This window comes from Macaca nemestrina, chromosome 5 (genome assembly GCF_043159975.1).
Source record: "Macaca nemestrina isolate mMacNem1 chromosome 5, mMacNem.hap1, whole genome shotgun sequence".
NCBI lineage: Eukaryota > Metazoa > Chordata > Mammalia > Primates > Cercopithecidae > Macaca > Macaca nemestrina.
This window is the reverse complement of record NC_092129.1, coordinates 11957720-11985689: the sequence shown is the minus strand read 5'-3', so window position 1 is coordinate 11985689 and position 27970 is coordinate 11957720. Positions and strand designations below refer to the sequence as shown.

The 27970-nt window shown below is 42.3% G+C and overlaps 1 long non-coding RNA gene across 1 annotated transcript; it reads right to left on the bottom strand.

The window, feature by feature from the left end:
- Positions 1-1289: 1289 nt before the first annotated feature.
- Positions 1290-26664, bottom strand: LOC105492027 (uncharacterized). Its single transcript, XR_011623278.1, has 3 exons — positions 21270-26664; positions 4035-4128; positions 1290-1525 (listed from the first exon to the last, which is right to left on the bottom strand). It is a non-coding gene; the product is annotated as an uncharacterized lncRNA (long non-coding RNA).
- Between the last annotated feature and the right edge of the window lie 1306 nt (positions 26665-27970).

The window sequence follows — 27970 nt, the reverse complement described above, 5'->3', positions numbered from 1 at the left end:
GGGGTCTCTCACATGTGCCATGAAACGCCCACCCCTCCCCTGCACGTTGGTTGATGCCCGGAAGCAGCTCTCTCCTTCAGTGATGGAGATGCGCAGCCCTCCTTCCCCTCCTGCAGAAGGTGAGCGTTCTCCCAGACTCAGGCAAACATGCTGGCCTCGCATCTCCCGTCGTCAGTTTGCCAACATACCCAGGCTCCAGTGGGGTCAAGGTTCAGATTCTATCCCAGGAGGCACCTCTTTGGTGGGGGACTCCGTGAAAGACTGAAAGGATTGACTTCTCTCCCCCAACCCCACCCACAGCCGTCAGCGACTGCCCTCTTCTGCATTCTTTGATCAGTAAAAGAAGTACAATCTGAATCTTGTAAGAAGCCTTACACACACGCAACTGTCAGACACCCCTCCAGCTACCCCCTTCTAGCTTGGTGGCCATCCTTAGGCCCCTCCTACATAAAATTCTGGCATCTCTGCCTCCCAGGATCCCCATCCCGACCCCCACCATAAAGGCTTCTATGGGGCCCATCCTGTTTGGTGATAAATTTGTAGGAACACATCTCCAGCTTTCAAAGATTCCAGCCAGGACCCCGAGCACCTACAGCATAATGCCCCACCAGCCACTACCAGATACTTTCTGAAAGAGCAGGTAGGCAGGAAAGCAACCACCTCCCAAACTCTTGCTCCCTTTCTAATGCTATTTCTAAGGCGAACCTTAGAAGAAAAAGAATTTTATAATCATAAAGAGCTGGAAAAGATAATGAATATTTAAAGGATAAGAATACCTCAAGAATTACTCATATGTAAATTTTCATTTGACCTTTTTTTCAGAGAGGTACCCTCTATTTACAGCAGGAGGAATTAGGCAATAGGTCATCTGGATTTGATCCAAAGTGAGGACCTGGGTTACTTGGACAGGTTTTTCGTTAGATTCAAGCTTTTCGGATCATTTTTCATTTCGAGGGGATGAGTTGGTTGGTTGGTCGGTTGGTTAGTTAGCTGGTATTTTATTTTTATTTATTTATTTATTTATTTTTTTTTGAGATGGAGTCTCGCTCTGCCGCCCAGGCTGGAGTGCAGTGGCCGGATCTCAGCTCACTGCAAGCTCCGCCTCCTGGGTTCACGCCATTCTCCTGCCTCAGCCTCCCGAGTAGCTGGGACTACAGGCGCCCGCCACCTCGCCCGGCTAGTTTTTTGTATTTTTTTTAGTAGAGACGGGGTTTCACCGTGTTAGCCAGGATGGTCTCGATCTCCTGACCTCGTGATCCGCCCGCCTCGGCCTCCCAAAGTGCTGGGATTACAGGCTTGAGCCACCGCGCCCGGCCAGTTAGCTGGTATTTTAAATCGTGGAGGCTAGTTTAGTTTTGACAGAACAACCATGCTCATGGGTGCTAGTTTTACAAAACAAACAAACAACAACAACAAAAAAAACCAGTGACTCAGGACTCAGGGATCAAAAGGGAACATAAATATATCCACCCACCTCTCAAACTTCTAGCACAGACATTAACGGATTATTTTCTCTTGAAACATCCTAAAAAACAAAAAAGAAAAGAAGGGATGGATGGAGGGAGAGAGAGAGGGAGGGAAAAAAGGAGAGAGAGAAGAGAGAAAGGAAAATAAAGAAAAGGAAGACAGAGAGAATGAGAGTATTGGTTTGTGAGGGATTTTTTTTTTAGATAGGAGTGGGGAGACTTCTTTTAAAAATCATTAAAATATGCATATATTCCAAAAGCATAAACAGATGTTGGAGGAAGATTAAGAATTTAGCAGTTTACTATTTTGAAACTTTAATCCTGTCTATACAAGGCTTCTGGGGGGGAGAGAGAGAGACAGAGAGAGAGAGAGAGAGAGAGAGAGAGAGAGAGAGAGAGAATTGGATCTAAATTCAGAATAGGCAGCTGGGTGGCATGGCCAGAACATTAAAATAAAAGTAGGGTTTGTTCTAAACACACAGAAAATGTTTAGAATAATAGAATTATACTCAGCAAAGAAATTAGAACACAGCTGTTACATATTCATATTTGAAACACATTACTGCTTTGCGGTTTACTTTTCACTGGACTTTATAAATTGCAAAACCCAGGATTAATTACCGTTCTGCTTGACAACGATTTTGTTCTTTTGTTAAAACACAGGCAGCTTTTGCTCACAGAGAAGTTCTCAACAACGCAGTCGGCTCCTGAAAGTTGATCATAACCTCACCGGCTCCAGTACAACACAGTGTATCAAGCATTTAACTAGAAAAGCAAGTTTCTTTGTCTATACTCCTTCTACTGAAGCTGAGTAAAGTGGAAAAATAATAGTACTACCTCTTAAGGTTGTTGTGAGGATGAAATGGGTTATCAGCTGTGCAGCAAATGCCTCTGTGTCCCACACATAATAGGCACCCAATAAACGCTAGCTCTAACCTCACTTCTCCTGTCTGGCTACTCTATTTCAAAATTCTTCAAGACCATTCACAGCATTTTCCAACACTTCCTACAAAAGCAGAAAATCTCAGCAATCAGAAGTTACAAAATCTCTTTTTTAATAATTTTTTAAACTTTTTTTTGAGACAGTGTCCCACCTCAGCCCCCTAAGTAGCTGGGACTTCAGGCATGTGCCACCATGCCAGGCTTTTGTTTGTTTGTTTTTTGGTAAAAAAAAAAAAAAAAAAAAAAAAAAAAGGAGGTCTCGCTACTTTGCCCAGGCTAGTCTCAAACTCCTGACCTCAAATGATCCTCCTGCCTTGGCCTCCCAAAGTGCTGGGATTACAGGCGTGAGCCACTGCATCTGGCCATCATCCTAAAATGTCACATATCGCATAGAAAAGTGAAAAGTCTACCATAAAGGAGAGCTTTAAGCAATGTACATGCACAAGTATCTGTAAGCAAATCATCCAGAAGAAAATATCAAGCAACTGTCTAATAAACTGTTCCTAAACTCCATCACATTTATCTCAAGCATCAAAAAGGAAAATTATTTTTTTCTAAAGGAAAATAGCTTTTTTGAAAATAAACCTTCCAACAAAAGTCCCCTATTTTTAGTAGAGGCGGGGTTTCACCACGTTGGCCAGGCTGGTCTCAAACTCCTGACCTCAGGTGATTTACCCGCCTCTGCCTCCCAACGTGCTGGGATGACAAGTGTGAGCCACAGTGTCCAGCTAAATTCTTAATTTAAAAAAAAAGAAAAGCAGTAAACTCTTCTTACAGTTATCCAACGAAATAAGCTAAGACATCTGAAAGACATATTGTCTTAACATGTTTTGTGCTACTATAACAGAATACCACAGACTGTGTAATTTCAAAAGAAAAGGAATTCATTTTTTTAGTTCTGGAAACTGGGAAATCCAATATCAAGGTACCAGCATCTGGCAAGAGCCTTCTTGCTGTGTCAGCCTATGGTAAAAGGGAAAAGAAAGGGTGAGAGGAGAGCAAGAGGGGACTGAACTCATCTTTTTATAAGGAACCCATTCCCACAATAATGGCATTAATCCATTTATGAAGGCGGTGCCTGCATGACCCAAACACCTTCCGTTAGGCCTCACTTCCCAAAACCACTGCATATGGAATCAAATTTGCAACACCTGAACTTTGGAGCACACGTTCAAATCATAGCAGATACACTGAAATTTCTCTTGCATTTGCACAAATCTCTTATATCTATTTACCCAGGGGAATGTTTCTCTCACATGGGCCATTAACATATGAGGAAGAAAAAGGAAAGAAAACAATAAATGCATAAGTTGAAACAAAATGTATAATGTAGAAATGCAAATATTTGAAAGTCTGCTGCATTTAAAAAGCTGTATTGTGTATAGATGGAGATTTTTCTTTACTCCACTTTCTCCTCACCAATATGTGATGCAATATTTTTCATTCAATGTTCACAAAGTAATTTATCATCAGATTGTCAAGTCCTTCACCAGCCTACCATGAGGAATTTGCAACTGCACATTCTGAATTTGGAGAATCTTATAAACCTATGACAGGAGACTATGATCATACGAGCAAAGAGAGAGCTTAGATTTAAGCCAACCAGGGGGATGCACAAAAAAACACCTTAGACATCACGTCACCGTGCTTCAGAGCCTCTTCCTCCTCCAGCTCTTCAGATGCTCCCAAATCTTCTTCCTCTTTGTGGCATTTTTCTTAACTGATTTAAAATATGAAAGAAATATTACAGCTTTTTACAATATTTAAAATATAAAAAAAATGAAAGAGCTTGAATACACAAAAATTGAAGAGTCGTTAAATTACAGTTCACCACCCCAGTTGAGTACTAGGAAGGTATTTAAAATGATGGTGATTGATGCAGTTTGAATATTTGCCTCCTCCAAATATCATGTTGAAACATGATCCCCAATGTTAGAGGTGGGGCCTGGTGGGAAGTGTGTGGGTCATGGGGGCAGATTCCTCATGAATGGCATGGCGTCATCCCCTTGGTGATGGTTTCTCACTCTATTTGTTCACACGAGAGCTGGTAGTTTAAAAGAGCCTAGCACCTCCTCCCCTCTCTCTTGCTCCTTCTCTCACCGTGGATATGCCCAGCTTCCCCCTTTGCCTTCCACCATGATTGTGAGCTTCTTGAGCCCTCACCAGAAGCAGATGCTGGAGCTGTGCTTCTTGTGCATCCTGCAGAACCATGAGCCAAATAAACCTCTTTTCTTTATAAATTACCCAGTCACGGGTGTTCCTTTATAGCAAAGCAAAATAGACTAATACAGTGATAAAGACTATGGAAAGTGGGTAAGTCAGAGCACCTTACACTTGGGATGTGTGATGGCCATAGTCTGGAAACATAGACAAATTAACATAAGAAATGATGCATTGATATTTCATTATCATACATAAGGTATGAAATAACCTCACATGTTATGTTCACTTTGTTTCCTGGCACCATGATATGCAATTGATCACAGTGGACACAGTGCTAAGGCTGCATTTCCACCTGTCCCTGCATCAGTGATGCACTGCCTCAGATGATTTCTGTCTGATTTTTATGATGAAACCTGTCCTGGGCACAGTGGCTCATGTCTGTAATCCCAGCACTTTGGGAGGCCAAGGCAGGAGAATCACTTGAGCCCGGGAGTTTGAGATCAGCCTGAGAAACATGGTGAAATTCTGTGTCTACAAAATATACATATTTTTAATTAGCCAGGCATGGTGGCATGTGCCTATAGTCTGAACTACTCAGGAGGCTAAGGTGAGAGGATCACGTGAGCCCAGGAGGTTAAGGATGCAGTGAGCCACGATTGTGCCACTGCACTCCTGCCCAGATAATAAAGTGAGACCCTGCCTCAAACCAAAAAATCAAATTAAAATTAAATTAACTAAAATTTTAAAAACCTGTGCTTTTAGCACATTCCAGAAGTAATCAAGGGCCTTCAGATCTAGCAAGCATGGCACCCTCTCCAGTTGGCCACATCATTCACCAGTTTGGGAAATTAATCATCTCACCACTCTGGTATAACGGGTGATGTACATTTCTATTAAAATCACTTCAAATGACTTTCTCCACTCATTTAAAAACAGGCATTAGGATCACTTGGGGCCAAGAGTTTGAGAACAGCCTGGCCAACATGGGGAAACTTCATCTCTACTAAAAAAAAAAAAAAAAATACAAAATCAACCAGGTGTGGTGGCGCATTACTGTAAACTCAGCTACTAGGGAAGCTGAGGCACAAGAATTGCTTGAACCCAGGAGGCAGAGGTTGCAGTGAGTCAATACGGTGCCATTGCACTCCAGCCTGAATGACAGAACAAGATTCTCTCCAAAAATTTTTAAAAATTGGCATTAATTGGCCACTTTAAGGGGATCAAATACATTGGCTGGTTGCCTGTGTTATCAGACTTTATGGGGCTATCTATTGAACCAAGGATTCTGACATATCTCAGTGTGGCTTCAGCACTCTTCAGGGACTCAAAGCCTCCTGGGGAAAGACTTGTCCTCAAGGAGAAGGAAATCAGTGTTCAGATCTTGGCCAAAGAAAAACTCCTTAGCTTTAAAGGAAGGTGCAGTTATGAATACAGCCCCTCTCTCTAATTGTCCTCGGAAGAGCTCTCAAGAACAGACTTTTCTGAGACCTAAAGAGAACAAGGCCTTGAATAAAATTGACATCTTTATGAAAATCCTGGGAAGGTACTGAGACACAGCTGTCTTCAGATCATGTAAATGTGTAAATGGGGCAGATCCATTGTCCCTCTGAAACGATGGCTCCAAACGTCCTTGGGTAATGAACAAGAAGAATCACAGAGACCATCTGGCTGGCGGAATCTTTGGAGAAGCATATTATGAGAGTCAAGAAATACTTGAGGGTTTCTTACATCGTTTGTGAACTCCAAAATTACAATGACGTCCTCCACCATCTTACACCCTATTTCATCGTCATCTCAACAAACACTGTGACTATGACTGGGGAGTGAAAGGCAGGGGACAGGTGCTTACAGATATCATGAGCATATAACTTATCACCCAAGCCAGGAAACTTCTGAAGCTGTGAAAAAGATGCTATCAAGAATGACATCAGGACAGCAGGTGTAAGCCAGGACTGACGAAGGGAAGCCAGTATACATCATCACCCCATGAATCTACAGGCTGCAGAGAGAAAGCTTTAATCTCTAACTTCAGCCTTTTGTTCTCATCAGTTTTGTTTTGTTTTGTTTTGTTTTGTTTTGTTTTTAATCCTGTCTCAGCTCTTACTCTTGTGTGCACATCTTTAGTCAAAGAAAATATGCAGGCTGGCCAGGCGTGGTGGCTCACGCCTGTAATCCCAGCACTTTGGGAGGCCAAGGCACATGGATCATGAGGTCAAGAGATGGAGACAATCCCGGCCAACATGGCGAAACCTCGTCTCTACTAAAAATACAAAAATTAGCTGGGTGTGGTGGCACATGCCTGTAATCCCAGCTACTTGGGAGGTTGAGGCAGGAGAATCATTTGAACCCGGGAGACAGAGGTTGCAGTGAGCCAAGATCATGCCACTGCACTCCAGCCTGGGTGACAAAATGATACTCTATCTCATAAAAGAAGAAAAGAAAATAAAAGAAAAAAGCAGGCTTTCCTAGACATCTTAACCTGCCAAACTAGAAAATCCCTAAATAATATACATACATTATTTTTGTCCTATATACACACATTATTTTTGTTTAAAAAAAATTTTTACCCTTATTTTTTGAGATAAGCCTTTGCTCTGTCACCCAGTTTGGAGTGCAATGACACAATCTCTGCTCATTACAGCTTTGACCTCTGGGCTCAAGCCATCCTCCTGCCGCAGCACCTCCAAGTAGCTGAGACTACAGGCTCACGCCACCATGCCCGGCTAGTTGTAGAGACAAGGTTTCGCCATGTTACCCGGGCTGGTCTCAAACTCCTGGACTCAAGCAGTCCACCTGCCTCAGCCTCCCAAAGTGCTGAGGTTACAGGCATAAGCCACTATGCCCAGCCAAAAAAAAAACAGTTCTTAAATGCAAGGCACTATCCTAGATGTTGAGTAACATGTCACTTGGCTCTTGGAGCTTGCACTCAGGGAGGCAGATGATGACTAGGTGGCAAATAAATCATTGAAGAGGTGACTGATCAAGGTATTACCTCTAGAAAGAGTCTATTTATTTATTTATTTATTTATTTATTTTATTTTATTTTATTTTTGAGACGGAGTCTTACTCTGTCTCCCAGGCTGGAGTGCAGTGGTGCCATCTTGGCTCACTGCAAGCTCCGCCTCCCGGGTTCACGCCATTCTCCTGCCTCAGTCTCCCAAGTAGCTGGGACTACAGGCGCCCGCCACGACACCTGGCTAATTTTTTGTAGTTTTAGTAGAGATGGGTTTCACCATATTAGCCAGGATGGTCTCGATTTCCTGACCTCGTGATCCACCCGCCTCGGCCTCCCAAAATGCGAGATTACAGGCATGAGCCACCGGGCCTGGCCTATTTATTTTTATTTAATTTTTTTTGAGATGGAGTCGCTCTGTTTCCCAGGCTGCAATGGTATGATCTTGGCTCACTGCAACTTCCACCTCCCGGGTTCAAGCCATTCTCCTGCCTCAGCCTCCTGAGTAGCTGGGATTACAGATGCCTGCCACCACACCCGGCAAATTTTTGTATTTTTAGTGGAGACAGGTTTGCCATGCTGGCCAGGCCAGTCTCGAACTTCTGACCTCAGGTGATCCACCTGCCTCAGCCTCCCAAAGTGCTGGGATTACAGGCGTGAGCCACCACACCTGGCTGGAAGAGCCTACTTTTAAAAAGGAAGGTCAGGAAAGACATTTCTGAGAAGGTGACATTTGAGAATGTGACATTTGACCTGACTGCAGGACAGTACTGACCAGTCTGACAAACCCCTTCCACAGGCCTACGTTAGTTTTGTTTCCAGTCCTACACCACTTGTTCCTGTTTCCCCCCTGTTTGCTTAGATCTCATGTAGTAATGGTAGTAGAAGTGACCCCTCAATGGTTTCCTCATGAAATGGAGTAAATACAGACAAAAACAAAAGAGCTTTCCGTTGCAGGCTTAGGAAAACCAAGGGGAATAGAATTATCACCATCAATCAGCATTGAGCAGCCGTAGGGGTGCCTGGAATGAGATGCACCCGAGTTTGCTTTTAATCATCTACAAAATTATTATGATCTTCTAGAAGTCCTTGGCTTCGAGATCAGTAAAGGAAATTTACACTCAGAGAAAGAGGGAGGACAGACCGTCCTGAGCTGGACTTAAGTGATCACAGTATTCTCTCAAGTTTGAGTTCATGTTTACACTGAAGCCAGTGTGTCTCTGACCCCATAAGACTCCTAGGACTATTCCTAGCCTCTGTTGGCTGCAAGTCCCACTGAAAGATACATTCTTGTGGTAGGATATTCCTGGTGGTCAATACGATTCCTCCTGCAGGAATATTACATTTCAGTTTCTTATCCCATTGTTCATGGCTAATTAGAATAATCAATGTCTCTCTCTTCCAAACATTAGCCACATGGGGTCAAGTCAGCATCAAGCTAGTTTTTGTGCTTATCATAAACTTTCCATGTTCCTCTTTTCTTCCACACACCAGGTCAAGATTGCTACACTCCTCTCAACTTTTTCCAACATGTGAATTTTGGAAACGTAACAAGAAGAAAGACTGAATAGACTTTTCAACTGGGGACAAGCAAGAACCAAAGGAAATGGAATAATGAAGCATGTTCTGCTATTGAGCACGGGTCTGTGACTGTGTCCAAATGAGGCTTTTACTTTTTATAGGATGCAGATCATACCATTCACCCATGCTCCATAAGACCATAAGATTTATCCATAAGACTTATCCATAATATTTGCTCCAAAAGATTTATCCATAATAGCCTATTCTACTCCCCACTTTCTCACTCACTCTTTCCCCCTTTCTCTTTGTGAACCTTCTGCTCCAAGCCAGGTTTTCATAATGGCACATTTATGAGGCTATTGTCCACAGATAATTTACCCAATTTTTCTTTATTAATTCTCCTTTAATTGCTTTCAGATGTTGTCTCCTATTTGTCCAGATAGGTAATATGTTTTCCAATCCTCATCTACACAGTAAAATATTGTCATTTGCCATATTATTTGGATCGTCAATAGATTTTTTTTCAGGTATATTTACTACTACTTGATATCCAGGCAATGTCCAATAATAATAGTAAACTCCTAAATAGTATTTACTGTCTTCCAGGCACTGTTTCAAGCACTTTGCATTTATTAGCTCATCAGATCCCCAAACAGCCTTGTGAAATAGGTGGTGTTATAACAATTTACAGATGAAGAGTCTGAAGCACAGAGAAGTCAAGTACGTTGCCCAGTATAAATCCCATACAAGTCTATTGTGTTTGGTCCTTGGCACTCCAACTTAGTAAAAGTGCATAATGTTTTTGTCCATGTTAATCTATCAAATTCCTATTTATCTCTTTTCTGGAACAGGAGAAATAGGTCAGTTCAAAATAATCATTAACGGTCAAAATGGAACCAGACATCTTTTTCTGATTGGCTGGTTGAATTGGACTGGTTGTAGCTCTGCTCTTCCAGGAGAATGGATGGGTAGCTCCCTTGCAGGGAAATGACTGTGATTAGCTTTTCCAGGCTACTGGGCTAACTCATTAACATTTAGGATTTTTTTTCTGTCCAAATTCTACAGTTTGGCAAAGTGAACTTTTCATGACCTGCCTCCAGCTTCCTTCTCTCCTTTTGTTTTTTTAAAAAAATAATTTCAGCTTTTATTTTAGATTCAGGGGGTGCATGTGCATGTTTGTTACCTGGGTATATTGTGTGATGCTGAGGTTTGGGGTACAATTGATCCTGTTACCCAAGTCATGAGCATAGTACTAAATAGCTTTTCAGCTCTTGCCCTCTGCTCCATCTCCCCACTCTAGTGGCCCCCAGTGTCTACTGTTGCCATCTTTATGTCCATGAGTACCCAAGGTTTAGGTCCTACTTATAAATTACAACATGCTATATTTGGTTTTCTGTTCCTGCATTAATTCACTTAGGATAATGGCCTCCAGCTGTATCCACATTGCTGCAAAGAACATGATTTCATTCTTTTTATGGCTGCACAATATTCCATGGTGTATATGTACCAGATTTTCTTTATCCAATCCACTCTTGATGGGCACCTAAGTTGATTCCTTGTCTTTGGTATGGTGAATAGTGCTGTAATCCCAGCACTTTGAGAGGCTGAGACAGGCAGATCACCTGAGGTCAGGAGTTTGAGACCAGCCTGGCCAACATGGTGAACCCCATCCCTACTAAAAAAAATACAAAAATTAGCCAAGCATGGTGGTGCACACCTGTAATCCCAGCTACTTGGGAAGCTGAGGCAGGTGAATCACTTAAACCCAGGAGGCAGAGGTTGCAGTGAGCTGAGATCACTCCACTGCACTCCAGTGTGAGCGACAGAGCGAGACTTGGTCGAAAGCAAGAAAGCAAGAAAGCAAGCAAGCAAGCAAGCAAGCAAGCAAGCAAGAAAGAAAGAAAGAAAGAAAGAAAGAAAGAAAGAAAGAAAGAAAGAAAGAAAGAAAGAAAGAAAGAAAGACAGGCCGGGTGCGGTGGCTCACGCCTATAATCCCAGCACTTCAGAAGGCCGAGCCGGGCAGATTGCTTGAGGTTAGGAGTTCAAGACCAGCTGGCCAACGTGGTAAAACCCTGTCTCTACTAAAAAATTACAAAAATTAGCCAGGCATGGTGGTAGGCGCCCGTAATCCCAGCTACTCAGGAGGCTGACATGAGAACTGCTTGAACCCAGGAGGCAGAGGTGGCAGTGAGCTGAGATCGCACCAGTGCACTCCAGCCTGGGCAACAAAGCAAGACTCATCAAAAAAAAAGTAAAAGAAAAATAGCAGTCCCCTGCCCCATTTTCTCACCCCCAAGTCTTAGCTACTTTCAACTCTTAATTGTGTCTTCTCCATATTTCTAAACAATATGTTTGTTAAATGAATTAGGATTATGTTCATTTGCAAGTAACAGAAAACCTTCTACAGTGACTTAAACAAGTAAAGAGTGTATTTGTCACACACAAAAAGAAACCCAGGCACGAATCTCAACAGGGCCTTCAGAAGCCAAGCTCCTTTCACCTTTCTATGATGCCATCCTTGGCTTGTGACGTTCATTCGCATGGTCACAAGGTGGCTGCTGTATCTCCAGGCATTGTGTCCACATCCCAGGAAAAACAGAATGGAGAAGGACAAAGGAATCTTTCCCAGAAAAGCTCTGTTTTCTTTCTTTCTTTATTTTTTTGAGATGGAATCTCGCTCTGTCACCCAGGCTGGAGTGCAGTGACGCGATCTCGGCTCACTGCAAGCTCCGCCTCCTGGGTTCACGCCATTCTTCTGCCTCAGCCTCCCGAGTAGCTGAGACTACAGGTGCCTGCCACTATGCCTGGCTAATTTTTTGTATTTTTAGTAGAGACGGGGTTTCACTGTGTTAGCCAGGATGGTCTCGATCTCCTGACCTCGTGATCCGCCCATCTCGGCCTCCAAAGTGCTGGGATTACAGGCGTGAGCCACCGCGCCCGGCCGAAAAGCTCTGTTTTTAGTTTGAAAAGGAATACCCACTGCAAAAACTTCTGCCTGTGCCTTCTTTAGTCTTTTCAAGATTACGAGTTGCTGGGGCTTGTGAGGCGGGGGCGGGGGTGGGTGCGAGGCCCAGGAGGAGGAGTTTTCTGCTGCTTTGTATAGTGTCTTATTTTCTCCAAATTCTTTTTTTCTGTTTGTTCATGTCTTTGCCATTTGTTTCTTACTGATCTGTCTCTAATGTTCAAAACTTTCCCCGAAGTCTTGTGATCTTTGCCTCCTCATTCACGTTTAAGAGTAAATCTCAGACAAAGTGGTTGGAATTTCTCCGTGTTGGACAGGACGTGTGGACGCAGGTTTTCACCGCAGGGAGAATGAGTGTAACTTTTTACTGGACATATACTGTTGTCAGTTTCTGTAGGCCTTTCCCTTGGCTGCTCAGTTTCCCCAGAGAGAACTCCTCCAGTATCCCGCCGGTGACCTAGGAGCCTGGCTGACATTGTCCTGAACAATGAGTGGGGAAGGCTTTAGGGGATCTCACCATCAGCAGATCTCTCGCCTTAACTGTGCCTGGCATCCCTGAGTCCAGAGTTCGTGTGGCCCAGTCTCTTCACAGAGAACCACACAGCCTTCTACCAGGAGAAGGAAGAGGTAACTGGATGAGGGGACCCACTTACTTCCACAGACTTTCAACCAGTCCCCTAGCTTAAGCCCCACCTGCGTCATCAGAGGATCCTGGGTCTCTGGGTCTCTGGGTCCTGAGCCTCTCCAGGCCCTGCTACATGGTCAGCTTTAGCCTGGGCTTCCTTCCCCGCTGCTGTACCTGCTCTGCTAGGTCACTTCCCAGTTATGCAGAGCTTTTCTGGCTTCCAGAATATCTCAGCTTCCTCTCTATCCCTGTTTTATCATTTGCAATTTAAAGCTTTTCAAAATCACTATGTGGTTGTTTGAATGGGAATTCCAGAGAAAGGAGAGGTATATCCACTAAGTTTATCCAGAAGTCACTTTTTCCATATCATGAAGGCAGTCATCCCTCAAGGACAAGTGCAAATGTCCGCTCCTCTGTGAAGCTGTCACCAACTTTCTTTCCATCCTTCTCCACCCTAAAATTAATCCCTTCCTCTCTTACATGTCCACAGCACTCAGCACACACTCCCATCCTCCCTCTGATCACATCTCATCACATCAGGATTGGGGATGCTAGAGAAAAACCTCGTAAAGGCAAACATATTTTAGCAGTCATCTTTGTATCCCTACCTCCTGCCTGCATGCTTGACCTAAGTAACCTCTTAACTTTCTGTTTTTTATAAATCAGTAAAGGTTGATATAAAAAATAATGGACTAGGGCCAGGCACGGTGGCTCATGCCTGTAATCCCAGCACTTTGGGAGGCCGAGGCAGGCAGATCACGAGGTCAGGAGTTCAAGACCAGCTGGCCAACATGGTCAAACCCTGTCTCTACTAAAAATACAAAAATTAGCCGGGCATGGTGGCAAGTGCCTGTAATCCCAGCTACTTGGGAGGCTGAGGCAGGAGAATCGCTTGAACCCAGGAGGTGGAGGTTTCAGTGAGCCATGATTGTACCACTGCACTCCAGCCTGGGCAACACAGCAAGACTCTGTCTCACAAAAAAAGAAAAAATGGACTAGGAGGCCAGACTTTCAGGATTTCAATCCCAGCTGCCGAGAGTCGTCATTATCACTTTGTGTGCATTCTCCTGGTTCAAAGCCAGTGCTCAGTAAATGATACTATTCTTATTGTCAGTCTCTCTAAGTGGTGCAAATGTTCACATCTCATAGTAAGTATAATAAGACAGACAACACACTTACCAGGAAGGGGAACTCCAAGATTAGGAAGACATATCAGATAGCTTTAAGCCAATGTCTCAAGAAGAGAATAGGAAAGAATTCTGGCATCAGAACTGGCTTGAGCACTAAGATGGCCAGTTATTTGTATTTTTCAACAGCTTTCTATGTTGTAAATTAAAAGTAATGTTCACTTTTAGTCAGTAGGTTTTTCTTTAGCCTAAATTACAGTCTTTTAATTACAAGTATTAGCATGCCTTCCTTAAAATTATTACTAGTTAGTGACTTCAGTTATAAGAAATTTTATGTAATTATTTCTATGACACACTAGTCTTGTAATTGGCCTCATTTTAAAAAGAAATACAAAAGGCAAAAGCGGTACCTCAGTGGCCAGGATGTACAGAAACAGACATGCCTGGCCTCTCGATGCAAATTCTTTCCTCTAGGTGGCACTGGGGCATGATTGTATTTTAGAGTCACATCTCATCTTTTTAGTAATGGTGTTCATAAGCACTGGTTATTAAACTGAACAATCACACTTCATTTCCAAGTGATAAAGACCAGAACTGATATTATCTGATTACATATTGTGCTTACTCCTAAAAACCATCCCAGGAAAACGATATGAAGTGACTGGAGACTCACTGGTTCCAGTTTTATATGCCGTAATACTCTCAATTCACTTCCACTATAATTGAGCTCACATATTCAAATAAAGAAGAAAGAACAGCTGGGTGCGGTGGCTTATGCCTGTAATCCCAGCATTTTGGGAGGCCAAGGTGGGCAGATCACCTGAGGTCAGGAGTTCAAGACCAGCCTGACCAACATGGTGAAATCTCATCTCTGCGAAAAATATGAAAATTAGCCAGGCATGGTGGCACGCACAGCTACTCAGGAGGCTGAGGCGGGAGAATCGCTTGAACGCAGGAGGTGGAGGTTGCAGTGAGCCGAGATCACACCACAGCACTCCAGCCAACTCTGTCTCAAAAAAAAAAAGTCACAGAAAATTGAGCCCTTTCATTGAACTTTCACCAGATATTACAATGCCACATGATGCCTGATAGCTTAGCACAAACTCTCTGAGGATAATGTTTGGACTTCCAGTGGAGATCCCTCATCCATATTTTTTCTTCTTCAAACACATAGAAATCTGGGTAAAATTAATTATTCACTAGTATACACTCAAACTCAAAAGCAAGAAGGAGAAAGTGCTAGAAGAAAGACAGGAAAGAACCTTGCACAGTGGGCAGGTTGGAGGAAACCTCCAGCTGGTCTGTAAGGGAGGAAGCAGAGGCACATGGAAAAACACTCTGGGGCAAGCCACTCATAGGTGGAGACTGAGGATGAAAGAGCCAAGGAGTGCCAGCTCCTGCAGTGGGCCCGGCCCAGGGTGGGGAATTACTGTTACCACCTCAGCAAGAAGAAAATTTAGCCCAGAAGCGAGAAGAGTGCATGAAGTAATGAGCTTAAAACAAAACAACAGAAAACTTGGAAACTCTAAATAACACCTATCTCAAAAATAAAAATAACAACTTTTGAGATTACAATTTGGAACTAAAATAATAGACAACATTTGGAACTAAAATAATAGACAACAATAACATGGAAGATGATAAGTGGATTCAAAGGGAAGTTACAGCATTCTAAGGTCACTGTTCATGAGTAGGATAAGGATATTTATTAACCTTAGACTTCGTTAGAAAAATAAAAATTATGTATATGTGAATAGAAATATAACTTATATTAATAATACAATAAAGATATTTATTAACCTTAGACTTCATTAGAAAAATAAAAATTATATATGTGAATAGAAATAGAACTTACATTAATAATTTCCAAATCTACAGAAGAACAAGAGAAACTTTTTATAAAAAGAAAGAAAAGAGAAAGAGAAAAAAAAAAGAAAAAGCTCTTTTAGTTCAATAGAATGCAGTAAAGAAAAAATAAGACCTTGGCCATCATGGTGGCTCATGAATCTCAGTACTTTGAGAGGCTAAGGCAGGAGGACTGCTTGAGCCCAGGAGTTCAAGACCAGCCTGGGCAACATGGCGAAACTCTGTCTATACAAAAGATAAAAAAAATTAGCTGGGCGTGGTGATGCTTGCCTGTGGTCCCAACTACTCAGGAGGCTAAGGCAGGAGGATCACTTGAGCCCAGAAGGTTGAGGCTGCAGTGAGCTGTGTTCGCAGCACTGCCTTTCAGCACAATCTCAAGAAAAAAGAAAAAGAACCAAAGAAAAACATAGTCGACACAAAATAAAATGATAGAAGTCCAAATGCACAGTAATTATAGTAAATGTAAATATATTTTGACTCACTAGTTAAAAGACAGAAACTCCCAGAGGTTTTTTATAGAATATCTAGGCTTTTTATTCAAAAACTGGGCATAAAAATTTGAAAATAAGGCCAATTTAATAGTATTAATTTAGTCAAATATAATTAAGGCCAACAATACTAACAAAGATAAAAAGCTAAAAAGGGAGCTAATAATAAAAGGAAAACATAGCTAATAAGATATAGAAATCATAAATTTGCTTCATCTAACAAAATACCCTTGAAATACATATGCCAAAAATTACTAGAATGTAAAAGTACAAATTGACAAATACACAATCATAGTGGTTTTTTTTTTTAACACATCTCCATCAGAAACTGTTCCATTAAGCACGATAAGAGCACAAATGATTCAAGCAATACAATCAATAGCTTGATATACATCCCAATAGATACAATATACAGTCTTTTTTTTTTTCTTTTTCTTTTTCTTTTTTTTTTTTTTTTTTTTTTTTTTGAGACGGAGTCTTGCTCTGTCGCCCAAGCTGGAGTGCAGTGGCGCGATCCTGGCTCACTGCAAGCTCCGCCTCCTGGGTTCACGCCATTCTCCTGCCCCAGCCTCCCGAGTAGCTGGGACTACAGGCGCCCGCCACTGCGCCCGGCTCATTTTTTGTATTTTTAGTAGAGACGGGGTTTCACCGTGGTCTCGATCACCTGACCTTGTGATCCGCCCGCCTCGGCCTCCCAAAGTGCTGGGATTACAGGCGTGAGCCACCGCGCCCGGCACAATATACAGTCTTTTATGAAAGCAATTCTCAACACGGTTCAAAAAAAATTATATCACATAAACCAGGTTCTGTAATTGCAATAACATTACAAACAACAGTAGTTTTTTAATTGAAAGAATAAAAATACCTTTAGAAATTAAGAGGCAGATTTCTAAAATAATTTATGGTTTAAGGAAAAGCTCACCTGAAAGTTACAAATATTTAGTACTAACAACAAAAACATAAGCTATCAACATTTATTGGATGCCATTAAACCAGGAAGCATATTTTAGGAAACAAAAAAACCCAAAACAATGAGGTAGAAATCTTCAATCAAAAAGCTAGAGAAGCCACAAACTGAAAAAAAATTTGAAAATCACATATATGGCCAGGCACAGTGGCTCATGCCCGTAATCCCAGCACTTTGGGAGGCCAAAGCTGGCAGATCACGAGTTCAGGAGTTCAAGACCAGCCTGGCCAAGATGGTAAAATCCCATCTCTACTAAAACTACAAAAATTAGCCAGGTGCAGAGGCAGGCGCCTGTAATCCCAGCTACTCCGGAGGCTGAGGCAAGAGAATCGCTTGAACCTGGGAGGTGGAGGTTGCAGTAGACCAAGATTGTGCCACTGCACTCCAACCTGGGCAACAGAGTGAGACTCTGTCTCAAAAAAAAAAGAAAGAAAATCACATACATGATCAAGTATTTACATCTAGAAAATATAAAGGACTCTCAACGCTCAATAATAAGAAAACAAGGCCAGGCGCAGTGGCTTACGCCTGTCATCCCAGCACTTTGGGAGGCCAAGGCAGGCGGATCATGAGGTCAGGAGATCGAGACCATCCTGGCTAACACGTTGAAACCCCATCTCTACTAAAAATACAAAAAATTTAGCTGGGTGTGGTGGCGGGCGCCTGTAGTCCCAGCTACTTGGGAGGCTGAGGCAGGAGAATGGTGTGAACCCGGGAGGCGGAGCTTGCTGTGAGCCGAGATCATGCCACTGCACTCCAGCCTGGGCCACAGAGCGAGACTCCATCTCAAAAAAAAAGAAAAAAGAAAAAAGAAAACAAACAACCCAATAAAAACACTTGGGCAAAGTTTTGAACAGATGCCTTACCAAAGAAGACACACAGACAACAAATTAGCATGTGAAAAGATGCTCAATATCTTTGATGCTAGTTTTAATTAGGTATACTAATTAAATGGATATGCCCAGGATAATGGATCCCAGGATAATGCCCAGGACATGGATAATGCCCAGGAGACCCTGGGCAATTGGCAAAACCCCATCTCTACAAAAAAATACAAAAATTAGCTGGGCATGGTGGCACACGCCGTAGTCCTAGCTACTCAGGAGGCTGAGGTAGGAGGATTGTTTGAGCCTAGGAGGTCAAGGCTGCAGTGAGTGGAGATTGTGGCACTGCACTCTGGCCTAGGAGACAGAGTGAGACCCCTATCTCAAAAAACAAAAAACAAAAAGTCTGTAATGAGATTTCACTACATACTAAATTAAAAGAATTGATCATTCATAGTGTTGGTGATATGTGAACGAGTGTTGGCAGGAAGTTTCTTTAGGAGTCATTCCATGACTAGATATTTATTTATCCAAGAGAAATTAAAACATATGTCCAAACAAAACTTGTACACAAATGTTCATACCACCTTTCTTTATAATAACTAAAAATCTAGTGAATGAGAAAAAAATATTTTCAGCCCACAAAAGATTGTAGTTAGACTGGGCACAGTGACTCACGCCTGTGATCCCCACACTTTGAGAGGCCAAGGCGGACAGAACACTTGAGACCAGGAGTTCGAGACCAGCTTGGCCAACATGGTGAAACCCCATCTCTACTAAAAATACAAAAATTAGCCAGATGTGATGGCACATGCCTGTAATCCCAGCTACTCAGGAAGCCAAGGCACAAGAATGGCTTGAACCCGGGAGCCAAGATTGTGCCACTGCACTCCAGCCTGGGCCACAGAGCAAGACTCTGTTTCAAAAAAAAAAAAAAAAGTTTGTAGTTGGAACAGACTTTTGTAACAAAAGACAGATTAACAAGAGAAAAAAAATTACTAATGTGTGCAGTGCCTCAGTGGAAAGTGACTCAGACAGCAGTTTAGGTGTGTGGCTTATATAGTATATCTAACAAAAAAAAATACATTTTAGAAAAGTGACAAGACAAAATAAAACAGTCCCAGGCCTCCAAAGGCAGGAAACTGTGGGAAAGGAGAAGAAAATAATGGAGTAAAGTCTGTTCACAGGTTTCTCTAGTGCCATCTCTGAGCTAATAAGGATTTATTTAATAAAGGAGAATGTACATCCTGTCTTCAGGAAGAAAAGTTGGGGAGGGAAATAGAAAGACCTTTTGTATGTAAATTTCTGTCCTGCCTTTTTTTCTTTCTTTCTTTTTCTTTTTTTTCTTTTTCTTTTTTTTTTTTTTTTGAGATGGAGTCTCACTCTGTCACCCAGGCTGGAGTGCAGTGGTGCAATCTCAGCTCACTGCAATCTCTGCCTCCCAGGTTCAAGAGATTCTCCTGCCTCAGCCTCCCATGTAGCTGGAATTACAGGTGCCTACCACCATACCCAGCTAACTTTTTTATTTTTACTACAGACAAGGTTTCACCATGTTGATCAGGCTGGTCTCGAACTCCTGACCTCAGGTGATCCAACCCCGTCAGCCTCCCAAAGTGCTGGGATTACAGGTGTGAGCCACCCCACCCAACCTCCATCCTGCTTTTAAGCAAACAGAGAGAAAGCAGAGGACTCTCCTGCGTCTTAATTGTCTTTAGCTCAACCATATTTTATATTTTGGGGAGGTATTTTCTGGTCTCTCACACCATAAACAACCCTAATGTCCATCAGTAAATGGATCAACAGACTGTGGTACATCCGTACAATGGAATACTGCTATGCAGTGAACAGCAGTGTGACTTCCTGATGCACACAACAGCATGGAGAAATTTCAAAATAATTATGCCAAGCAAAATAAGCTATACAAAAAGAAGTGCCTACTGTATGATTCCACTGATACAACTCTAGAAAATACAACCTGCGCCATGATGGAAAATGCTGGAACTCAGAGAATGATGTCCAAAGTATGACACTTTGACATGCTGAGTGCTTTGAACTAAAGAAGCAGCCTCAGAATCAAGGTCTCTCTGACCTTTCGCCACCCTGCTATCTATTCTCTTTCTCTCTCAAAGCATGAGAAGGGACTTTCTCTGAAGTTTTCTGTATCTAAGGGAAGTTCCTCCAGAAGGAGGGCCATTGTCATGAACCCCTTCCCTGAAATCTACATTAACCAGAGAAATTGAACTTGTATTGCAGGAGAGGAGGCAAAAGGTCTCCATCCAGGTCACCATGCCCAGACTCTTCACCTATTCTTCTGAAGGTAGCTAACTGAGAGTATGCCTGCATTATAAGCCAGCCTTTGTTTGCAGTGCAGTTCCTCCCCCTATTCTCCCATAGCTTGTCACCATTGCTCTCCAGGAGCCTCCAAGCCCCATTTCTTTCTGTATCTCAAAATGATATTTAAGCTTCAACAGTCTGGCCCATTTCTGAGTCTAATATTTTGTGTGGTTCCTGTGCACATGTGCATGTAATAAACTTGTATGCCCTTTCTCCTATTTGTCTACTGTCAGTTGATTCCAGAGACTTAAATTATTGAACCTTTAGAGGATGAAAGGAAAGGTCCCAACACCCCTATGAAAGCAAATCATGAGTTGCCGGGAATCTGAAGTTGGGAGAGGCAGAAGGAAGGGATTGCCAGCGGCACAAGGAAACTTTCAGGGGTGACGATGCAGTTGTGATTGTGGGGATCGTTTCATGGGTATATAAGTCAAAACTTAGGTAACTGTAAACCAAATATGTGCAACATATTGTATAATTAACAATTATACAATATGTGCAATGTATAATTGACAAATCATACCTCAATGAAACTCGTTTGAAAAAACAGTTTGGTGTCTGTGCAAGCGTTGATTTAAAAAAAAAAAAAATCAGTGGATCTGAACAGTGAGTCCATAAATTGACCTGTATATGTATAAAAATAACATATAATGTATACATTATATATAAATATACATATATATTTAGAAACTTGGTATAGTATAAAGATGGTATTACCAACAGTGGAGAACTGATGACATTCAATTAGTGGTACTGAGGCAGCTGACTTTTCTTATTGAAAAGTTAAAGTAGATGCATACTTCCAAAATAAATACCAGGTTGATCAAAGACTCAAATGTGGAAAGAATAAAAGAGGTTAAAATTATCAGTAAAGACAAGGAGCAATGACTCATGCCTGTAATCCCAGCATTTTGGGAGGTCAAGGCAGGAGTATCACTTGAGGCCATGAGTTCAAGACCAGACTGGGAAATGTAGCAAGACTCTGTCTCTACATAAACCAAACAAAATTAGCTGGGTGTGGTGGTGCATACCTATAGTCCCAAGTTACTCAGGAGGCTGAGGAGGGAGGGTCCCTTGATCCAAGGAGTTCAAGGTTGCAGTGAACTGTGATCACACCACTGCACTCCAGCCTGGGCAATAGAGCAAGACCCTGTCTTTAAAAATAAAAAATAAACATGTTCATGACTAATCCTTTTTCCCAGGCCAATGCGGAGTGAATGTTTAGGGGGAAAAAAACTAAGTTGGCAAGTTTCTCAGTTTTCTGCAGTTTTTGTTCTCTCTTTAGTTTTCCTTCGGGACTTTCAGGATTAGTTGATCCAGAGGGCAAACAAAAGGATTTCGATTGAAGATAATATAACTGATTGCCAGGAAATAGGACAGAGACATGCATCGGAGTTTCAGCCGACCTTGACTTTCAGCTGAGAGCCTCTTGAGCACCTGCAGGTGACAAAAGCACAGGGACGAGTTGGTGTCTTCTTACTCCCACACCACCTCCTTCTTTCCTATAGAAGCACTTTTCTGCACCTGGGGGAGTAGGACCACTAAGTCTCCAGTAATAGAAGGACTCACATGTCCCGAGGTCACATTTCTGATTTGGTGCAGTGCCCTCTATGAATCAGACCCCTGCTGGGCTGGCCTGCCCATAATTCAACTCTTATGTTAAAAACGTACACATCAATAATACAAAGAAAAACTGCCCAATAAAAAATATGCCAGGCAATGAATGGGCGAATTCTTGATTTTCTTTTAGCCAGAATCTCCCAACACAGCCAAGTGCAAGCAGCAGGACAGCCAGACCAAGGCATCCCAAAGCACGTCAGTTGCCACGTGCAAACTAAAGGAGAGGCCTCCTCTGGGTGGATAAGGTTAAGGGCTGGACTCTACAGCAGCTGAGCTCAGCCCCACTCACCCTGTCTTCCAGGTGCCAGGTGCCTTTTGGCCATGCAGAAACTTCATCATTTTCCATTGTATCCCTGATCAGAATCCCTCTTCCTCAGCTTACAGACCATTCATTAGCCCGGTTTTTCTCATTTGCCACCCTTCTCTCAAGAAGCCTTTTAGACATTTTTTTCCTAATCACTCCCTCCCATAAAGTGGTAATGATACAAGAGATAGAAAGAAATTACTTAGGCAGATAGTGAGGGCAAAATAGTCCTCAGCAAAATTTCCCTTCTAACAAAAAGCAGCCCCAAAGAGCATTTTCTTCTTACAAAGAGCAGCCAGAAAGATCAAGCTTCAAATATAGATAAGGAAGCTGGAAGCTTGCACGAGGGAATGCCAGCAGTTGTGCCAATAGAAAAAAGCTACCTGGGGCAGAAAAGCCTGTCCACTGTGGAAGCTCCACCTTCCCTTTTTTGTTAGCATGTGTACAGTAAGGAAGAAATGGGCAACATAGAGAAGCTCAGGCAGAGAACCCACCTGCACAATAAAAGATTGGGGTGGGGACTGCCAGAGATTCACACCCTATGTAGATGGCACATCTGGTTCTAACCACCTCCCCACTAGCTCATCTACAAAAACCCCTGCATTTCACTGAGGATCGGCAACCCATTTTTTCCCGGACCCCTCTCTGTAGCAGAGAGCTAGTCTCTTTCTTTCACCTATTAAAGTTCCGCTTTTAACCTCACACTTTGTGTGTCCGCGTCCTTGATCTCCACGGCCATGAGAAAACAAACCTCGGGTGCTGCCCAGACAATGAGGCTGCTTCAGTAATACACAGATATACTGCATATTGGTCATGCACTGAAGGACTTTAGAGGGCCAAAAGCCACTGGTATTTCTAAGATTTTTTGCCCCAACTTTTGAATAAACTTTTGCCCCCATGGGGTGATACCACCCTGTTGAGAGTTCACATTTTAGCTGTTAGCTGTGGAGCCTGTCCTCCATCACCAGAGGAATCCACCCACCTGCAGTGAGGTCAAACACAGCCTTCACATTGATGGCACTAAGACAACCAGCTGGTCCACTCCAGGACCAGGCACCCTGTGACGGTCCTCCAGTACCACCTGCAGGCAGCAGGAACCTGGCATAGACCCCACCACCTGCTGTGCCCACTCTTCATGCTCCCTCCACCTCACTAACCTCCACTCTCACCTGGTTTTCTTCTATTCCCACTTCCTGGTTTGCAGGAGAGAGAGGGAGAGATTCAGCTCACAAGGGAATCTCATGATTTTTGAATGCTTGACCAATAAAACCTCATAGTCTCTAAACTGGCCAGCTGATAAAGCAACAAATTCATTCATGTGCTAACTAGCTCATTCAACCAATGACAGCAGAAGGAGAGGACCCTGTGCTAGGCTCAAGGCTGCATGGAGGGGCAACGGGAAGTTGTCCCAAAACACAGGACATTGGGGTGTGAGGGATGCAGTGTCAATTCCAGAAAGAGCTGATGCTTGAGCACAGTCTTGAGGAATGAGCACAACTTGGTTTAGTGAATAACTAGGGACCTTTGTGCACAGACCAGGAAAGCAGATGGGCTTGGGAAACTGCATCATAATGCAATGGCCGAGGTGTGGAGTAAAGGCACAGAAACCGAGGGACTGAGGATGGTGGATAAGGGGCTGGAAGATGCAGGCTGTGCCCAGTTGGTTTGTGTTATTAAATGGATAAGAAAAGATGTGGTGGCTCTTGACAAGTGATGTCTCAGGCTGTGCCCACAGAGAGGGGCAGGACTCCTGGGGCAGCAAGAGCGAAGCAGGGCTCTGCTAGAGGCTGCAGAGACAGAGATAGCCTGTCAGGCTCAGATGAGACAGGACAGGCTGACAGGGAGAGAACTAGACCAGAATCCATCCAGACTCATGGGGCGGTTGAAGCCCGAGGGTCTAAGCCTAATGCACTGTCTGATTTTAATAATTTCGGGAAGTCAGATAGGCATATGCACTTGAAAGTAGATTTCAGCCCATCAAGATTTAGGAAGAAAAGACACAGAAACCACCGGCCAAAGGCCTAAGCTGATTCGAATATGTCTGGTAATTAAGCAGCGACTGTGCAGGAAATCATCAGAGTTCAAATGGACAATCCATCTTCAGACCAGAACGGAGGAGCAGTGGGAATAACCAGCAGCCAGAATGAGCACATGAGCTTCCAAACAACAGCTTTCTGCATCCTCCTCAATAAGGAAAGGAAAGGAATGAAAAGAAATGAAGTGAAAAAGAAAGTCTGGGTCTTCAGTTGGATTTGTGCCTTTTGCTAAAGAGTAGTATTCTATCTTTTCTTCTTTCCCTCCCCATGCTGCAGCAAATACATGGAGAGAGGGTTGACTCCCCCACTGGGTTGCAATAGCATGATTTGAGGGGTTGATACCAGCTCCATGGATGTACTCTGACTGGTCTACACTAAACAATTGTAATTTGGTCCTCTAAGTAGAGATTGGTTCAGGAACCTAGGTCTAAGCCTGTTAGGGAATGGATTGATTCAGAAATGGGCATGTGGCTCAATTCAAACCAACGCAATGCAAGAAGTTTGGGTTTCTGGGTTTCTGCTATTCAGAGAACCACAAGACATAAAACTGTCTCCCACTAGATGTGAACAGAGAAGCATGAAGCCCTGACTGAGCTGCAGCCAAACCACGACTCCTCAGAAAGCTAGTTTGTGGATGAAACTGATATTGCAGATGTCAGAACAAACAGATAGAAGATACCTGGATGCTTGAAGACCAACCACACTGAGCCGCTGGATCAAACAGCCCCGGAGTGTATCATAGCCTTGGATTTCTGCATGTGAGTCATTTCATTTTCTCTTAAAGCTGTCTTGAGTGGAGTTTCTTTTTCTTTGCAATTAAAACACCCTAATGGTCCCCCCACTCAATTTGGACCAACCCTCAGTCTCATGGTTCAGCATGCTTCTCACTCAATGTTCACCTAAGTGTGGGTGCTTGTCTATTAGCACCTTGAAAAATGCAAATTTTGAATTGAAATTTCTAACATGATTTTTGTTGAGTTTGTTCTTTTATACTCTACAAGGTTTCAACAAATTAGTGTTGTACACCATAAAGACTGTGTAATTGCAAGTACACACACACACACACACACATTATTCCCTCTACAATGTTGATTTTTTTCCCTCTTGTTAAGATTACGCCAAGTAGACAGTAGGGCTCTAGTAAAAACAGTGAGCAAAAACTATGGTAATAGGCATGACACCAAGGACACCACAATGGCCCACATTCTGCATGAGTAAATACATCTGTTTGCTGTGCTACTCTGTGGCCAGGTCCATGGAACGCTAAACATCTGGTTGAAAACTAAAAATAATCAAGTAATAATGAGGGTTTCCAAATAGTCATGGCTTTCAAGTATGAAATAGAATTTTACACATTAAAGTTTTCATCCCATGATCTACCTATAATACAGCTTGTTGGAATTAAATTAGAAACTAAATTTTAACATTTGTGTACTTTTCGAATTAAGAGCTAACATATTGTATTCCTCAACTACTCCATAGACCAGAACTAGAAAATAAAACATAAAATTGAATTTGAAGTCTCTGTATTTTTCCTTAATAAAGTCATCTAAATTTTGAGACTCCTATACATTTTCCAGATGTAGATTCCACATTAATTTCACAATTTAATTTTGAAACATAAATTTATTTCAAATGTTCACAGATGTTAGAATTCAAATACTCAAATTTAAGACACATACATTCTCTGGCAGTAGTAAATATATACTGTACTTTTGAAGAATTCACAGAACACTTCAAAAAATGTTTGCATGAAGTCAAGGAAAAAAAGTAATGACATTTTAACTGAAATCTGCCTCATAACAATTATGAAAGAACAAAAGCAGATAATTAACCTGTTTATTGTAATATAAACACCAGTAAGTTTTAGGTAAACTGTCTAATGAATGGTCTAGAATATAACAATATGGTAAACATCATCTCCAAACACATTTTTAAATATTTGACTTAAGTGGAAAATAAAAAGCAATGGTATTGGCATTTGCCCAAGACACTCACTTGCAAGTTCTTGTATTTATTTTCTAGATCTACATAGTACCTTTCATCTCAAGAATTCCAATTTAATATTAAAAATCTTGAAAATAACCATGGGCTAACACACTGCGTTGTTCTCCTCAAAAAACTCCCTAAGAGATTATATATCCACCAACATGTAAGAATCAGCTTAAACAATTATATTTAAAGAATAACTCTTGGAGGCCAGGCACGGTGGCTCATGCCTGTAATCCCAGCACTTTGGGAAGCCGAGACAGGTGAACTGCCTGAGCCCAGGAGATCGAGATCAGCCTGGGCAACATGGCAAAACTCTGTCTCTACAAAAAATACAGAAAATTGGCCGGGTGTGGTGGTGGGTGCCTGTAGTCCCAGCTACTCAGGAGGCTGATGTGGAAGGATCACCTGAGCCTGGGAGGTCAAGGCTGCAGTGAGCCGTGATTGTGCCACTGCACTCCAGTCTGGGTAACACAGTGAGACCCTGTCTCAAAAAAAAAAAAAAAAAGACTCCTCTCTCTCCCTCCTTCTCTGTCTCTTTCTCTTTCTTTCTCTCTCTCACACACACACACCCCACACACACATGAACACATACATAAAGAAAAAAAATACCAAATTGATTATTTGGATCTGAATAAATAGGCAGTAACAATTTAGCCTAATCTTTTTAAGCTATTGTCCTCTGATATATTTTTGGAGACTCCCAAGTTTTCTGCCTAGATTATTAATTTTCACTTCTTCATTTCAGTAACAATCTGATGTTGTGAATGCAAGCATGCTCTGGGTTATTTGGGTGTCTGATTTCATTTGTGGTTGTGCTTCTTGATTACATGGTCATCAGGTAATAACACTTTAAGTTTGGTGGGCTATGCAGAGTTAGACTTAATAGATCAAGGGGGTTTTTTTGGTTTTGCTTTGTTTTGAGACAGAGTCTAGCTCTATACTTAATAGATCAAGGGTTTTTGTTTTGTTTTGTTTTGTTTTGAGACAGAGTCTAGCTCTGTCACTCAGGCTGGAGTACAGTGGTACCATCTCTGCTCACTGCAACCTCCCCCTCCCAGGTCAAGCGATTCTCCCACATCAGCCTCCCAAGTAGCTAAGACTACAGGCATGTGCCACCACGCCTGGCTAATTTTTTTGTATTTTTAGTAAAGACGGGGTTTCACTATGTTGACCAGGCTGGCCTTGAACTCCTGACCTCAAGTGATCCACCCACCTCGGCCTCCCAAAGTGCTGTGATTATAGGTATGAGCCACCGTGCCCAGCCTAAGGATTATTTTTAACTCAGTGAAGGTAAATTTCCTTGCAGACCACAGAAGAAATACATATTTTGCAATATTCTGAATAAAGTGTTAACAGAATTGTATCGCCTCAAGAACGGAGCCTGCCAAAGACCACAGAGGAGGGGAGGGGCAGAGAGGAAGATTGTCAATGTTAGGTGCAAATTTGTTTCACTGATGCTGTTAATTTGAATTAGATTGGTTTCATAACTTTGTTTGGATTAAATGATACATTAATCTTATTTTACAGTTGAACAAGATCTGTATAAATAGAGATATATAGGTTTGTATTTTTACATATTCATATTAAATATAATAAAAAATAATTTAAGGTTAAAAAAACAAACAGCTAATAGAGTCTCCTGAATTCTTTCATTTACACACACACACACACACACACACACACACACACAATGGGTTTCTTATTAAAATTTACCATTCCTCTGATATTTCACAACAAATTAGCAGAGTGGGAAATTCCAGACAACTGCTAAATCATGGCC